Source organism: Salminus brasiliensis, chromosome 12 (genome assembly GCF_030463535.1).
Source record: "Salminus brasiliensis chromosome 12, fSalBra1.hap2, whole genome shotgun sequence".
Taxonomy (NCBI): Eukaryota; Metazoa; Chordata; class Actinopteri; order Characiformes; family Bryconidae; genus Salminus; species Salminus brasiliensis.
In genome coordinates, this window is record NC_132889.1 from 29072960 (window position 1) to 29089281 (window position 16322).

Genomic DNA, 16322 nt, shown 5'->3' on the forward strand with positions numbered 1-16322 from the left:
CTCTCTCTGCTCCCCGGGTGCTGGAGTTGGAGTTGGCTGCCCGCGTGTGTGTGTGTGTGTGCACACACACCTTTACCTATAAATTATTATCATTTTTTTTTCATTTTAATTTCTTTAGGATTATCATTATTAAATGGGTGGAAAGTGAGGGTTTAAGAAATGGTGTGTATTTAAACTATGTAATAAAAACATAACTAAGAAAAACGGGTCGAATTAGTCGTTCATTTGGGGGCGAGTTCATGTAGCAAGTCCTTTAGTTACGGAGGTTTTGGGGAGCATTTGTGACCAATAAGCCTCATCCCCCACCATCTCATTTGGGAGCTGGTTTTAGGAAGAACTTTAATTCGGTAAGTGAATTAGGCCCAGTCTTCAGAGCCAGTTAACGAAGTAGTTGTGGTTGCGAAGCTGTTTTGGGGGGGGAAACTTAGCTACCCCTGAACTGAACGCAGCCGCAGCTGCAGCTCGCTGCGCTCTCCCCCTCCACCTCCACCTCTCAGCTGCGTGCGCGTGCCCGCGTGTTTCTTCGTCACTGGCTTAACCCGGACGTGAAGTAGCGCGACAGAAAAATATCCGATACGGTCGAAGAAAAGCTTCAAAAAAGGTAAGTTTGGAAAGAGAAATATGGCGCTTCGTGCGACAGATCTTCATGCTGGTGGTCTGTCGCACTCCCACTGGAGCGGGGGCGCGGAGGACGCGCGCTTTAGCACGAGCGGGGAGACGCTTTGCGCTCGTTCTGCTGAGAGGAGGAGTGTGTTGACGGGCTTAGCCACAGCTAACCAGTAAAACTCAGTAGCTTCGTGCTACTTGCTGCCAATTGTGCTGCGATTCTTACATAATGACACAATTACGTCTGCGATTGACTTCATGATACGCTGCTTTTTGTGTGTTTGTAAAAATAAGAGATCTCAGTTGGTTGTTAAGCAGCTGTTCAGTCTCACAGACCTCTTGCTTAAGGCTTTGCCTCCAACTCCTTTAGCCTCATATTTAAAACTCGTATCTGTTCAGCCAGCTGACCAACTTAGCTAGCTAGCCTACTGGCTAACTAGCTAGCCTGGCTGCAGGTTGCTAGCTAGCTGTGTTTTGACTGGGGGGTTAGCCAGCAGCTGAGTTTGGGACTCCCTTAAGACCAAGCTGAACTGTTTACAGTATCGTTTGCTCATTGCTGTAAAGGATAAGTGGACATACACACGCGTGGGACCGTTCCTATGTGAATTAACGAGCAGGTTATTTGTGTTAAAGGGCCTGTGCGTCAGTGATGTTTAGCCTTTTGCCAAATAATGCGCCCTGATGCCGAGTAGGGGGAGTTGTGAGTCTGCGCATGCGCACTGACCCATCTCCGACGCCTGCTAAATAATGAGCCTTTTCTCTGCATGCGCAGTGCAGCGCTGCAGGGGAGCTCTCTGCCAGAAAGTGAGTTTCTCTGAGGTTGGGAAAAGAGGGTTCAGTGGCTGCTGCATTGCAGGAATTAGGTCCTGGAGGTCAAGTTGAGCTAGATGGGTAGTCGTTAAGCCTGGACGAAGATCCTGGCGTGGACGAGCAGTGACAGTAATGAGGGAGGAGGGTGTTTGTGCTTTTGTAAACAGGCCTTTTCAGTTGCTCTGCCAAAGTAGACCCCAAAGTGTCCAGGTAGAAAACTTGTATTTAGAGACATAAATCATTACCTAGGGTTTAATAAATCATGTTGTCCAAATCTGTCCATTCTCTAAAGTCTGCTAACAGTCCCTTTCCTCTACTTAACAATCCATTTTCACAATTAAGTATTTTTTCTTATTTTAAAAGTCTATTTGCCATTCGTTTCCTCAATTTAATAAATACTTACCTCAATTTTACTATCCGTGCTCTGTTACCCCCCTCCTTAATTTAAAAGTCTGTTTACTGCTGTTTTCTTTATTTAACAATCCGTTCTCCCAATTAAATTCCCCCCCTTATTTCAGGTTTCCTCAATTTAATAAATTGTACCTTTAATTTCACAGTCCGTTCTCTCAATTAATTATTTTTAATTAAATTTTTTCCTTTATTTTAAAAGTCTGTTAACAGTCAGTTTCCTCTATTTAACAATGTTTCCTCTACTTATCAATCATTTCTCCCAATTCAAGATTTTTTTCTTATTTTGAAAGTGTTTACAGTCTGTTTCCCGTAATGTAATAAATCATTCCCTCAGTTTAACAAGTCGCTTCCTCATTGTAAATATACCGTCCTGAGCTAAGAGGGGACTCTTTTGATAAACTGAGGGAACGGATTGTTAAATTGAGAGAGATTTGTTTAAATTGAAGGAATGATTTATTAAATAGAGAGAGCTGTTTAACTCCGTTTTATTTTGTTGTATCTTGATACTTTTGGACCTCCTTACTTTTCTCCACACTTGCTGTTCATAGGCTCCGGAGAAGTCGCAGAAACTCTGGCGCAAGAAAACAATCTCAGAGCAGTAATGATAACTATACTATCAACTATTTCAGTTCGCAGAGATGAAGATAATGAGCATGTGATTCTTCAGGGCTGCTAACCTGATATATTACATTTTGCTGAGGACCACCAAAAGGAGGCTTACCCATAGATATGGGTGATATATATTTTTCCGTAATATCTTGATTTAAAGACCTCTTTTTGATGCGCAGTATTTTATTTTGTGTGGGGAGAGGGGGGTCATTAAATGGATGAAGATGCTTTAGATAAAAAAAAAAGTTCTTTTAACCACTCACACATCCCTGTTACAAACATGGTTCTGTATGGAGCCAAAAATGGTTCTTCCACAGCATTGTCCAAAGAACTGTTTAAGCACCTTTAGTTGTAAGAGTGCACACACTGCTAGATTTTAGTTATTTTAAACTTTTTCATGAACTTTTGGCTGGAGAAAATAATCAGTAGGGTAGACATATCAATATTTCTGATCTGAATGATTGCTTATGTGATTTATTACTTATGTGTTTCTCAACTATCTCTCTCTCTCTCTCTCTCTCTCTCTCTCTCTCATATATATATGTAAAGGTGCACATATTTGTGTCCTCCGCAAAATGTGTCCTCCACATTTAACCCATCTGGTAGTGAACACACACTCACTCACACACACATGTGTTAGGGGCAGTGAGTACACACACACACCCAGAGCGGTGGGCAGCCAACTCCAGCAGAGAGGGTATCGATAGCCCGATAGCTCTAACCACTGAGCCACCACTGCCCCTATATATATATATATATATATATATATATATATATATATATATATATATATATATATATAATGTATATGGGTATATATATGTCTATATCTACATATCTATAGCTATATGATCTATATATATATATATATATATATATATATATATATATATATATATCTATCTATTATAACTGACTATTTCTGAAATGGTATATGTAATTTTTGCTGAAAAGAAGGCGAAATAAGAGAAAAGTCCCTCTGCTGTGTGAATATGATGACCTGTAGAGTACGCAGAGGTAGTCTGTGTAAAACCAGCCTAGTGCTAAGGGTTTTATTATTATTTAATGCCCACATTTTCACAGTGATTTCCTATTCTTAGAAGACTTTTAGAACTACATGTATTGGCACTGGGTATTGCTCATCACCAGTAATGAGGATTGGCGCTTTTTCCTCCTTTGTTTTGTACACCGGGCTTTTTTGGTTGAAGATGCTATGCGCTTGTTAGCGTGTGCTTTTCTCTACACTTGCTGTTCATCCTTGGACTCTGTAGAAGGTGCAGAAACACTGGCACACACACACTCTCCTACCTGTCACACCTGTTTAAACCACCCCTCCCCCACTCTCCACTTCAGCTTAGCTGTGGAACAAGTGTGTGTGTGTGTGTGTGTGTGTGTGTGTGTGTGTGTGTGTGTGTGTGTGTGTCTGCACCTGTCTGGGCATGTATGTTCAGTGAATGTACCCTTCAGAACTGTGCTCTATATTGTTGAAATTGATGTCTGTGAAAGTTGTCTCACTTTATCATAGTTATAATGTTAAGACTTGTAGTTGCAAAGGCAGCGGAAGGAGCTCCTCAGCCCGGAAGCGTTCTTCAGCACACTGTGAGGATTTAACTAAGAACTTTCTGTTCCTACCCGAACATTGTGGTGCCCCGGTGCTGGCAGTGTAGGTGTGTTTCAATATTTTTGAGAATTGGGATATATGTAATGCAACAGGTGTGTTCTTGTTATTCAGTGTAATTATTGAAGGAATGACTAAATAGCTGATTAAGTTGGTCTTGGTTATTTTGGATACACACACACACACACACACACACACACACACACACACACACATACCATGATGCAGTCATTCAAAAATGAGTCTGGCGCATGGGTGGGCCATAGCAACTTGGTATTGTCAAGTTTTCCACTTTTTGAACAATATTGATATGCTGACATGCTACTTACACCACAGAAAAGTGATGCTTTGAATGTACTTGATTTAAATGTACATATGGACAATAGAACCAGAGTTAAATTGTTAAAATCACTGTGGGGATGTAATGGGGAGAGTCGTGCTTTGTATCTTTGGTGAAGTGGGCAAGACAGTGCTTGTGAGAACTGTGTAACCGGAGTCTATATATTAGTGTGAGGTCCAGTAACATTACTCTACCACCTCAGTCCACATGATTGTCTCACTTTCAGTGGCGGTTCTGTATCTCTCAGCTTGTCCAGAAAAGCATGTCCTTTGGGAAGTAATTGTTTTGGTGTAATATCTAACTGATATGGGAATGGTGTACACGTTTTAATAAAGCATATTTTTATTACAAATCGAAAATGCATCACTGCAGATTTGCTGTTGTGATTTTGTGAGGTTTACATTGTCACAATGGCTATTTCAGTAACTAGCAGAGTTTTGGTCATAGTCATTCTGGGACACCTTTAAATGGAATCTGAATTTTAAGAATAGCTTAAAGGGTTAATTTATCTCAGGTGACTCTTTTGTAATTTTTCTGGTTTTGGGCTCACAGTTTCCATGATCCTTGTAACATCTGTGTCATGGGTGGTCCCCCTGACATCATTGATGCTTTTGCATTGGTTAAAATGACTTGCTGTTGCTTACAGCGTTTTCACGATTACATGACTGCAGCCGCTGCCTCGTCATCAAACACAATGAGGGGGCTCTCATGGGATTATGTTAGCTAAACACAAAGAGCCAAGTAGCTACCTGACTTAGTAGTGTGCTGCTGGCACTCTGTGAAATGAGCTCTTATATAACATAAGGTATGAACTAAGCTGGCTGTTAAACAGTGCTTAGGTTTTGCAGAGACTAAACCATGCCTAATTGCACAGCCTATATGGAATTACGTCAGGATGGACCAGTTTGGTGGTGTTGGGGTGGGGGGGGGTACCATACCTCCCACCCCTGAAGTTAGAACCTCATTTCCTCTCATTCTTTTAATGCTTTGGTTTTGTAAGTGTGGAGGCCTTTGTATGTTCTTGCTTGTGTGCTGCTGTCTTGGCCGGGGTTCACTTTCGTTTTTTTTTTTTATTTCAGTGTGACGACCCAAATCCTGGTTAAGTAAAGGGAAAAAAAAGAGGCATACGGCCCCATAACTGCCCCATCCATTTAAAGCTGTATAGCATGCTTTATTTAGCATTTTCACTGTTAATCCAGTTTGGTGTCACTCTAGATTAAGTCTTATAATGTGTAAGTGAATTAGTCTTAACAAGCCAACTTCAGCAGAACAGTCGGTGAGGCAAGTGGTAGGGACTAATGTAAAAAGTGGGCCTGGGTTTGAAAATGTTGTGTTTTTTGGGGCTTAATGGAACACTGGAACATTCAGCCAGTCACATTTTGAAATGTGGTGTGCGAGGGTCTTTAATACTATCCTCTAACCAGACTATCTACTCAACCATCTGGTTGACTTAAGAGCGATAATGCAATTAGTAGACTGGTTAATGCAGCCACCCTAAACAGTAAAAATACAAAAGTGATATACTAAAGTATACTCCCCAGTGGAAGGTGTTAATTGTCTTATCCTCTACAGTTGGGAAGGGTGTTTTGGGCTTTAAGCCACCCCTAAAGGACATGCCTTACACATGCATTTCTGGACAAGCTGAGAGATTCAGAACCGTCACTGAAAGTAAAAGAAGCATGTGGGCTGAAGTGGTTTTACAGGACTTATATAACCCGGGTTATGCAGTGTTACACAGTTGTCGCGAATGTTATCTGACTTGCTTCACCAGATTTACAGAGTGCATCTATCAGCGTGCCGAGCCCAGAGTAGCAATGTCAAAGACACTGTTCTTCCTATTACCGGTCAGTAGAGCATCACTGATTTTAAAGCTGTTATTTTAAGGTAAACATGCTGTTTTACATCGAAGAATCATGCCATATCAGCCCTAATAATGCTCACAGCGGCTAATCTGTTGCCAAGTAGAAGCTTCGAGAACGTTTAAACATGCAGCCGGCAAAGCGTCTTTTCTCTTCCCTCATCTAAGCTAGAGGGTCTGTTCTCTGTCCGTCAGCTCTGTCATCAGCTGCTTATTAAGCCCAGACTTGGAAGACGTGTGCTGTAGTTTCATTAGGATGTGCTGCTTGGTAACCAGAGCGTTGCCTAATAATAAAAGTGGCTTTGGAGGCTGCATGTGGAGAGTTTGAACACACAACAGTGGCATGATTGAGTCTAATGAAGGTGCTGCAGAGACGGAGCTGAATACCTGAACCGAAAGTTTGGGTAAATGTTCGACACGTTATAAGTGAAAAATCTTGTTCATGAAATGGAATTGATCCCTTTTTCTTGGTGTATTGGACTTTATATAATACAATTTAACCTCTTCGTTATCTTGCAGGTCAAATTGACCCGTTTAAGAAGTTTAGAACATTTTTTCCTGCATTTTTAAAATAATTTTTATAACATGAAACCGTTTCTGCAGGGCTGAATTGGTGTAATGAATATGTAAATAGAAAATGACTTGCATTTATATTGTGTGTTAATACATTTTTATATTACACACACACTTTTCTGGTCAATTTGACTTGGTAGAAAACAGTATACAACGTAGGTCAGTTATTATATTTTTGCGAATTATTATAAGTAAGCTATGATCTGTATGGATCACACTGCATATTGATCATATTGCTATTAACTGAGCTATAGATGATGTTAATGAATGAAAATATATTTTTTAAACCTAGTTTTGGATTGTTAAACATGGTTATACACTTTGGGACCTGGGAACATTATTGCTGTTCATTACAATTACAGGTAAAGGGAGGATTAACATTATTGGAGAGCAATTGGGTCACCAGAGGCACAGCACCACTGTTCAGAAAGGTGAGGTCTGTAGGGTGTGTTGACACTGTAAATTTGAAGCATTTTTTATAAAAACACTGATTTGGTTGTGTGGTAGTCTTCATCACAAAGGTATGAATCATGTTTACAGCGTAAGGATACAAAGATATTATATATTAGTCTGAATTGAATTGGTGAAATGTTCTATTTTGCCAACATCTGCCAATCTGACAGTTGTTCTTTACGTTGTCTCAAAAAAAGCAGAAATGCTCCAGAATTACTTAAAATCAAATGTTTTTACATGACGTCCATTGAAAGTTAAGAAGGTGGTTTAAGGAGATACAGGGTTTTATGTGGCAGCAACGATGGGTTTGTCTGTAGTGAGCAGTGATGCTAAACTTATGAATGGTTGAAAAAGAGACTCGTATAGAGCCTTAGATAGTACTCAGTGTTACTGTACTGGCACTTACACACTGTATCAGTATTGGCAATAGAGAGCACTGATACCATGAAGCTTACTGACACACATTTTTTTTTTATATTAAAATATTTATGCATATGACATTTTTGTTTGTATACTTTGTGAAACCAAACATGTAAACAACCAGTAAAACCCAGTCATAAATACTTATTACCATTAAACAGACATTTATTAGCACTTTTACATTAACACTCCATGTTTCCATGTTTTTTTTTGTTTGTTTTTTTGGTTCTGAAACCAAACGTTGTTAAAAGGCCAGATATTAAAGTTTAGTACTGCTCTGAAATAGGAATTTAAAACACCATTTAAAAAGCTGTTTGGTCAAGTTAGCAAGATTATGCTTCCCTTCTTGCATGTGGAAAGGTAAAAAAGATAGATAAAGGGTAAAGGTGCACGTATTCGTCACTGTACAGCGAAATGTGTCCTCCGCATTTAACCCATCTGTGGTAGTGAACACACACACACACTAGTGAACTAGGGGCAGTGAGTACACACACACCCAGAGCGGTGGGCAGCCAACTCCAGTGCCTAGGGAGCAGAGAGGGTAAAGGGCCTTGGTCAAGGGCCCAACAGTGGCAGCTTGCCAAGCTTGGGAATCGAACCATGTTATCGATAGCCCGGCGCTCTAACCGCTGAGCCACCACTGCCCCATTGTGTTTCTGTGTTGTGGCAATATTTATTTTTTCATAGCTCTGAAACAAATGTGCAGTTACTGAACAAGGTAATGCTGTTTTTTCAAGCTTACTGTATCTTATTTGTGATAAGATATAAAAAAGTACAGCCTATAAAATCTATCATGTTTTATAGCCATCTATCAAGCATTTAAGTCACCCTTAAAGGACATGCCTTACACATGCATTTCTGGACAGATGTGTCCTGGACAGTCCTGCCCTGCACATGTTTGTGGACTCCCTGCTTTAACAACCCCCCCCCCCTGCAACTCTAAAAGGGCTTGTTAATGAGCTGATTAGTTGAATCCGGTTTGTTGGGAGCAGGGTAGGGTTCTTCCAGGACCAAGATTGAGAAACACTGCTATATCTGACCCATTTCAAAAGGTTTTCCAGTAATCTGAAGAACACTTTAACCAGGCAAAGACCCACTGAAGCATCCAGGCGGTTCTTTGAATTGATGGTTCTGTGTTAAGCCATTGCCCTTACTAAAGAACATTTGAGAAAAGAAAGGTTAAAGCACTATAAATGCATAGATTCGATTGGTCTGGGCAGTTGTTGTTGCTGTTTACGCTCTTCAGGAAGCAGGTTATAATAAAACTACTGCTGTTGAGATTAAGAGAGATCCGTTTTCTTTTCATTAAAGTTGGTGTGTTCAACCAGGGTCAAGCTACTCGGAAACATTTAATGCATGAATTTTACCTGTTTAATGTAAACTTTACCTAGGGAAGAAAATTAGCATTGGAATGCAGTTTGTAATGAAGTCGTTTACAGACGAACAGATAAACTGATTAACTGTATTGGCTGAAACTGTGTATTTTGATTAATCAAACACCAGTTAATAAACCTAGTTTAAATATCACAGATTCTGGTGAGGTTTATAAGTCTGATACAAGGGAGATGTGTGTGTGTGTGTGTGTGTGTGTGTGTGTGTGTGTGTGTGTGTGTGTGTGTGTACGTACGAGCGAGGAATAGGGCGTTTAAAACCTAGGGGCGAGAATAGGCTCATTTCTCACAGGCGATTGCTGGTGAGGAAATACAGCCCAGATTGAATTAGTTTACATGAGGGGATGGAAATTGAAATATGGATTGGGGTCGCAAACGACTGTCTGCGCTTTCATATACGGGATGAAATATGTTATTGCTCTCTCACATTGTGTGTGTGTGTGTGTGCGCGCCTGTGCGTATGAGTATGTGCAAGAGTGTGTGTGTTTTGAAGCATCTTGAGCTTTTGTTTAAGAACAGTTAATCTGCAGTTTTTTTCTTTACATTCATTAATTCATTAATTACTTCCTATTTAGGATGGTTCGGTGTGTCTGTGGAACTTCTGTAGACATTTAAGATGCTGATTTTTCTAAACTTTTGAACTTTATGCTCACACAGCTTGTCTAGTCCCTGTAGAGAAGTACTGCTGACAGGATGGAATATCTCTGGAGCAGATAAACATGAAGCTGGTGGCACCATGCCTTATGCCAGGTGTGGGCTAGAGGGGTAAAAAGCCCCCAGCATTGAGCTGTGGAGTCTTCTCTAGAATGATGGTGCTCCATGCAGAACTTTTGGGATGAGTTGGGGATAAGGTGGGGTGGATTTTGTCGCTGAATGCAATCAAATCCTCACAGCAATGCTTCAGAATCTAGTACATCGCGTAGTGTATTTCTGTCCATATGTGATATCAGAGAAACATTTCAACTCATTTGCATGTTCCCGCCCATCAAGCTGACCGTAGTTAGCAGTTCTCAGGACGATGTTTGCTTTGATTGATTTCTGAATGACACACACATTATGAGCCGGACAGCCAGCCACAACAGAACTATCTTATATCCTTCTTAAAGGTACAGTATCAGAAAAGCCTGAAGAGATATGGGAGGTTGGAAAATTATAGGATAAAAATGAATAATGACCGTTTTTGGACCATAAAGCCACAGAAATGCTGTAAGTGGACCCCAGGGAAAAATAAAATACAATAAGAGCTGGAGCACCACCACGTGCACACACACGGGTTTCTTTTCCTTTGGCCTGTCTAGTGTTATATCTTCATTAGTATTCATGTAAATGTAAATCGCTGAAGATTGTTGCAGATATGACTGGATGGTATTTTCTTCGACTCTAGCCAAAGTGAGAGAGAGGAAAAGAGAGTGCGACTCTGGAAAAGAAAGGGCAAGATATTTTCAGGAGATACGAATAAGTGGCATTTTAGTAGCTTTAACCATTTTTTGTGTGTGCGTGCGTGTGTGACAGTAAGAGAGATTTTGGCAGATATGCAGAATGGATGGCATTTCAGTTTTAACTTTAACCTTTTGGTGTGTGTGTGTGCGCGCGCGTGTGTGTGGGGGGGTGGTTTTGGTACACTGAGCAGGCCTGGGTGGCATACAGTTTTGTGGCTGATTCAGTGGGATTGGCTTGGCTTTAGACAGTCTTCAGTAGAAACTGTCCTTCACTGATCATACGAATATCATAAATATTACCAATGATGTACCAATAATTGGTGAGGTGTTTAAGTCAGATACAATGGAGATTTTGTGTTTGTGTGTGTATGAGGGAGGAATCGGGCCTTGTCCTTGGTTGATTGATAATGCCAGTGTCAATAATATTACCAAAAATCTTCCAGTAATTTCAGAAATCTTACTGGGGTTTGAACTGACGATCTTCTGACGATGGGCTGGACACGCTGCTAACTGCTCTACGTAACTTTCGTAAAGTGGGCAGAATAACGATCATGCAGAGTCATATTTGTCCTGTAATTTTACTCGTATCCTGTAGTGGTGACCCAAAGCATGAATTACTCAGGAATTAAGAGCTCTCCAAAAACACGCTGTGTCATGAAAACGCACAGGGGAAATGATACGATGGGTCAGGATTGAGAAGCACTGTCCTCTACGGTTTAACCCACTGTTAACAACAACCGTTGTTAAAGCAGCGTTATGTGAGAATTGATCTTTCTTGCTTCTGGGCTTCCCCTACAGTTGGAAAGTGTAATTCATACTTTGGGTCACCACTACAGGATACGCTTTACACATGCATTTCTGGACAAGCTGAGACCTACAGACCTGTAACAGAAAGGAAGTGAAGCATTTGGTGGTACAGTAAAATTACAGGACAAATATGACTCTGTATGATCGTTATTCTGCCCACTTTACCAAAGGTACGTAGAGCAGTTAGCAGCGTGTCCAGCCCATCGTAGCAACAATAGAGATACTATTCTCTCTTTTACAGGTCAGTGGAGCATCACAGTGATTGATTGAAGCTGATGTCATTCTAAGGTCAAAATGTGACATAATGCTGCTTTAAAATAGCAGACATGAAGAATGCGTTCAGGCCTGACCTTTAGCATGTGATCATTTAAATAACAAAAAATAACATAGCAAAACTAGAAGAGGTCTGGGTATCTCCACCATCCTCCTCCGTTATTTATAACGTTTAAGGCTTTCCTTTAGTCTGACTTTCGGAAATGTGAGAGCAGCGTTAGAGCAGGTCAATCTGTAAACTGTGGGCTAGACTCCAGCCCTCTCTTCCTCACCCCTGCTTTAGACACTGAACTGTGGTACAAAGAGTTCAGGGTAAAAGAAGCCAGTGTGTGGCTGTTTTCCCGAGTCAAGTGAGCAAAGTTAGAAGTAATTGTATGAGCAGAGCAGGAGAGAGAGACAGAAAGAGAGAGAGCACTTGAGACCATTGGCTGAGTGAAATCGATAGTTCATATAGTTGTGAAATTGGCTTTTTGGTTTTTGGGAAAGAAGAAGAAGAAGAGGGCAGCGTGCGTTTGATTGTATACAAAAAAAAAATAAATCCAGAAATCGCTTCAGCTCAGTGTTCTGTGATCTCCAGGGGTCTGATTCACAAACGCTTTCCTAAGTAAAACAGTTGCATATAATCCAGTGCTGAGTGATACGACCTCAAATCAAATGATGCTTAATATGACCTCTGTTATGATTAAAGAACAGGGCGTGACTGGTCATGTGGCCTATACCTGAACGCGTATACAGACACTTACATAAGATAAGATAAGATAAGATAGTCCTTTATTAGTCCCGCAGTGGGGAAATTCACAGTGTGACAACAGAAAGGGATAGCAAGACACTCAGTTACAAAAATTTAGATAAATAATTTACACTATATACATAATATAAATAAGAATTAAAAAAAGCAATAAACAATATTATTTACAGCAAAAGACTCTTAAATATACAGAATTAACAGCATTTAAGAAAGCTGTATTAACTAAATGCAGTCGATCAAACTCTAAAGTCCACTGAGGGTGACCCTCGTTTTCAATGCAGCCGTCGTTCTAGAAAAGAGCTTCAACCATCTATCAGGACAGTTATTTCTAGAGAGTAACAGACAGACTGTGAGACAAATAAAGTGAGTTAAAGGCAGATATTGTAGTGTAGCAGTCAAACGTCACCTCAACATTCTGCTCTCCTGAAGATCAATAAATACGTCAATAAGCAGCCCTTATTAATCAATAGGTGATCGATCTCAGTTAGCAGTAGTGGACTGTGATCACATTACAAAAGCCATTAATCAATTCCGTTTTTTTTTGCTCGGATCGGATTTGGCTATCTTGACCGTTCACATTAACAGACTTCAGATTTGCTTTTGCTGGTTTTGGCACCGTAAAGAAATGTGTCAGAGTGTATAACCCAGCTCAATAAACACATGCAATAAATACAACAAATAAAAATGGACTTTCCGATGTTGATTATTAATTTTTAAGCAAAACCTCTGCAGTCTTAAAACATGTCTAAATGCAAAAAAGGCCTTTTTAATACATTATAATTTCTGTAGTTATTATGTGTTTTATGTGTTATGCTTTTCTTCTTGCAGCTGCATTTGTTTACTTTCTAAACTGGCAGCAAGAGCAGAACGTGTGGAACAGGGAGAGAATGATCGCCCCAAACATCTGAAAAGCCTTTGGAAAAGGGCTGGATTACGTTCAGCCCAAGATTCAAATTGGAGAAGGCGTTTGCCGTATTGCTGCAGGTGTTGGAGTAAATTGTGTTTTGCTGTAGCTACACAAACACACACTGTTTTCTCACATGCATGTGCACACACACACACACACACACACACACACACACTGCTGTGTTGCAGCTAGTGCCCGTTGGTGAAACAAAGTGAGACCAGTGTAAGACAGCTGTGAAGGATCCGCGTGTTCTCCATTTATCCTCTTGTTCCTGACACTTCTGAAAGATTAAGTGCTGGGAGGTGGTCTTCTGCTGAATAATTAGTGAAGCAGAGCTCAAATCACCCAAACCACCGTCGCTAATAAGCTGTTTAACTTTGAACAGACCAAAGGCAAATAATGAATCGAGCAGGCTCCTTATGTGCAGACCTCTTGAAGCTGGTCTTGTGTTTGAATTCTGTGCAAGATTTTATATTTAAGGTATGGAATTAATTGTATGAATGGTTTTAACCTGGGGGGGGGGGGGGGGGGGGGGTATTCCTCTATTACATCCACTAGCCACCAATACTGGGATGGTGAAGACCTAGTACATGCCCAAAAGCTTCCCAATACTATTGTCAAACAGCATTGGAATGGCTTTGTTTACATCTTTGTTTACATACATATGCAACTTTTAAAAAGCTGTGAAATTCTCTATTTAGGTGAAGCTGGGCAACTGTGCAGCTATCCCAGCTTCTTCATATTTAGTAAATATCTCAGCACTTAAAATATTGGGTAATATTGGATGTCAGTTCAGATATCAAAAGTATGAATGGTTATAACTTTTTTATTTTTTATTTTTGGGGGGGGGTGGGTATTCCTCTATTACATCCACTAGCCACCAAACTGGGATGGTGAAGACCTAGTACATGCCCAAAAGCTTGTGTCCTTTCAAACTGACATCAAGCTAACATCACTGAACACGCTTGGAGAAGAGCACTAACCTCCAACTACCAATGTGGTGAGAGCCGTGCTACCCAAGATTTGATTTTGGTGATCAGATCAGGTTCAGACCCAGGATGCACTGTGACCATCTTATGGTCAGATTACTCAAACCACATTCAGACGTGGTCAGAGATGAATCTCGACCGCATTAAACGCATTTAAGTGTGAACGGAATATGTTCTCCGTTTCCGGATACAGTTTGGCAAACAGAAATACCATAAGATGAAAAAGATGGGATTTGACGTGTCCGCACAGCCCTGAGAAAATCTGATCTGTGTGACATCAAGTCTGATTCGAGTCACTTCAGCCTGGAAATGTACGAGTAGCCTTAGATTGTGTTCCTTTGTGGTTGAAAGAGTCCTTCACATTTTCTGATTGAGGTCATGGGAATGTCAAACCATCTGTTGTTCCACAGCTTGGTGGGATCTCCCATCGTTCCTCAGAATCCTTCATGATTTCATGAGTCATACCACCTTAATGGGAAATCATTGCTTATGTGAACTTTAACAGACATTAAGTCCGTGCTGAAGTCCTTTTTATGTGGGGAAGTAAAAGTGGATCTGGAAGCGCAGTTTTAGTAAAAAGTGGAACCGGAATCTGAGCATATCCAGATGCTTCGTGGGTATGAAACGCATGCTATTACATGATGTAAACAGCCTCTTGCACTCCTGGCCACAGATGGCTGTGGCATCTCCAGAGATCGAACCCACAGTCTTTCAGAATTGATCGCTTGGGCAGCTGTGCGACTTGGTAGGTATTTCTGGCTGTCATCCTGCAGATCGTCAACGTTGCAAAGGTGTAACGTTGCTTTTCCTGAGCCTGAACCAGGAAAAGACCAGGATCCTGGTCTTCCTATTTTCTGTCTATCTCGCTTTCCCCTTTCTCTCTCTCTCTCTCTCTCTCTCTCTCTCTCAATCCATTGTTGTCTGTCTCTCTCTCTCTCTCTCTCTCTCTCTCTCTCTCTTTCTCTTTCTCTTTCTCTCTCTCTCACTCTAACTCTGTCTCTCTCTTGCTCTCGCATTAACTCTCTCTCTAAAATATCACTTGTTTCCCCACTTGTGTGGTAATGAGTTTGATGAATATTCATGAAGCAAGGCAGTCGCCAGCATGTGGTTCCAGAATTCCTCAGAAATTGATTCTGCCTGCGAGTGTGTGTGTGTGTGTGTGTGTGTGTGTGTGTGTGTGTGTGTGTGTGTGTGTGTGTGTGTGTGTGTGTGTGTGTGAGAGAGAGTGAGACTGTGTTGGTGCAAGAGAGGGAGATTGAGATTCCGAGGTTCTTGGATGCTGTATCGGAGAGCATCTGAAGAAGCCGTAGGTGTGTGTTTGAATGATAGGTGCTCCTCACTGATGAGAGTGGGTCATCTATTCTCCTCCTCCTCCTCCTCCTGCCTGTAGGACTGAATGACAGTCATGCAGAATTAAAGGGGAAGTCCACGTTTTTGCATGATTCAGTTGTTGAAACAGAAAGTCATTCAGAGGGTTTTAACGTGAACTGACTCATTGGAGACAACTGATTCTTTGCGGAGGTGGTGGGAAGGAACCGGAGTTCCTGATGCCTACAATACATCAAATATATATATTTATATATATATTTAATTTTTTTGTTTTATTTCCTCTCTATAACCAGTGACATTTCTCAGACTTTAAATGTCATTCTGAGAATGGTAAAGTGTTGTAAATCTGAAACAAAAAGTTTTCCTTGGGGATTATTTTATCTTACAGCACTCTGAATGCAGCTTAGTGCCATGAATGCCTTATTCAAAAAAGTGTTTTAGGCCAAAACCTTCTCAATGCTATTGTCAAACAGTGTCTTAAGCCCCAGGATACGCATTTATAACCATCTCATATCTGAGAGGGAGCTTTGAGAGCTTAGCATTAAACTGTTCTGATGTCTCTCCTTTAGAGCATTTTACACCAAACCACTCAGAATGGCTTTGTTTACATCTCATATGCAACTTTTGAAAAGCTGTGAAATTCTCTATTTATGTGAAGCTGGGCAACTGTGCAGCTATCCCAGCTTCTTCATATTTAGTAAATATCTCAGCACTTAAAACATTGGGTAAGATTGGATGTCG

General features: G+C 40.7%; 1 protein-coding gene across 4 annotated transcripts in view; it reads left to right on the forward strand.

Annotated features, from left to right (window-relative positions):
• Positions 1–480: 480 nt before the first annotated feature.
• Positions 481–16322, forward strand: part of spop (speckle type BTB/POZ protein) — a 112345-nt gene continuing 96503 nt past the window's right edge. For 2 of the 4 annotated variants that reach the window (XM_072694405.1, XM_072694402.1), the window contains exon 1: positions 481–601. The gene's annotated coding sequence lies outside the window, so the exon portion shown is untranslated. Of the gene's footprint in view, positions 602–7060; positions 7257–13320; positions 13341–16322 lie in introns of those variants that run through there. The other 2 variants (XM_072694403.1, XM_072694404.1) reach the window with 2 other exon arrangements.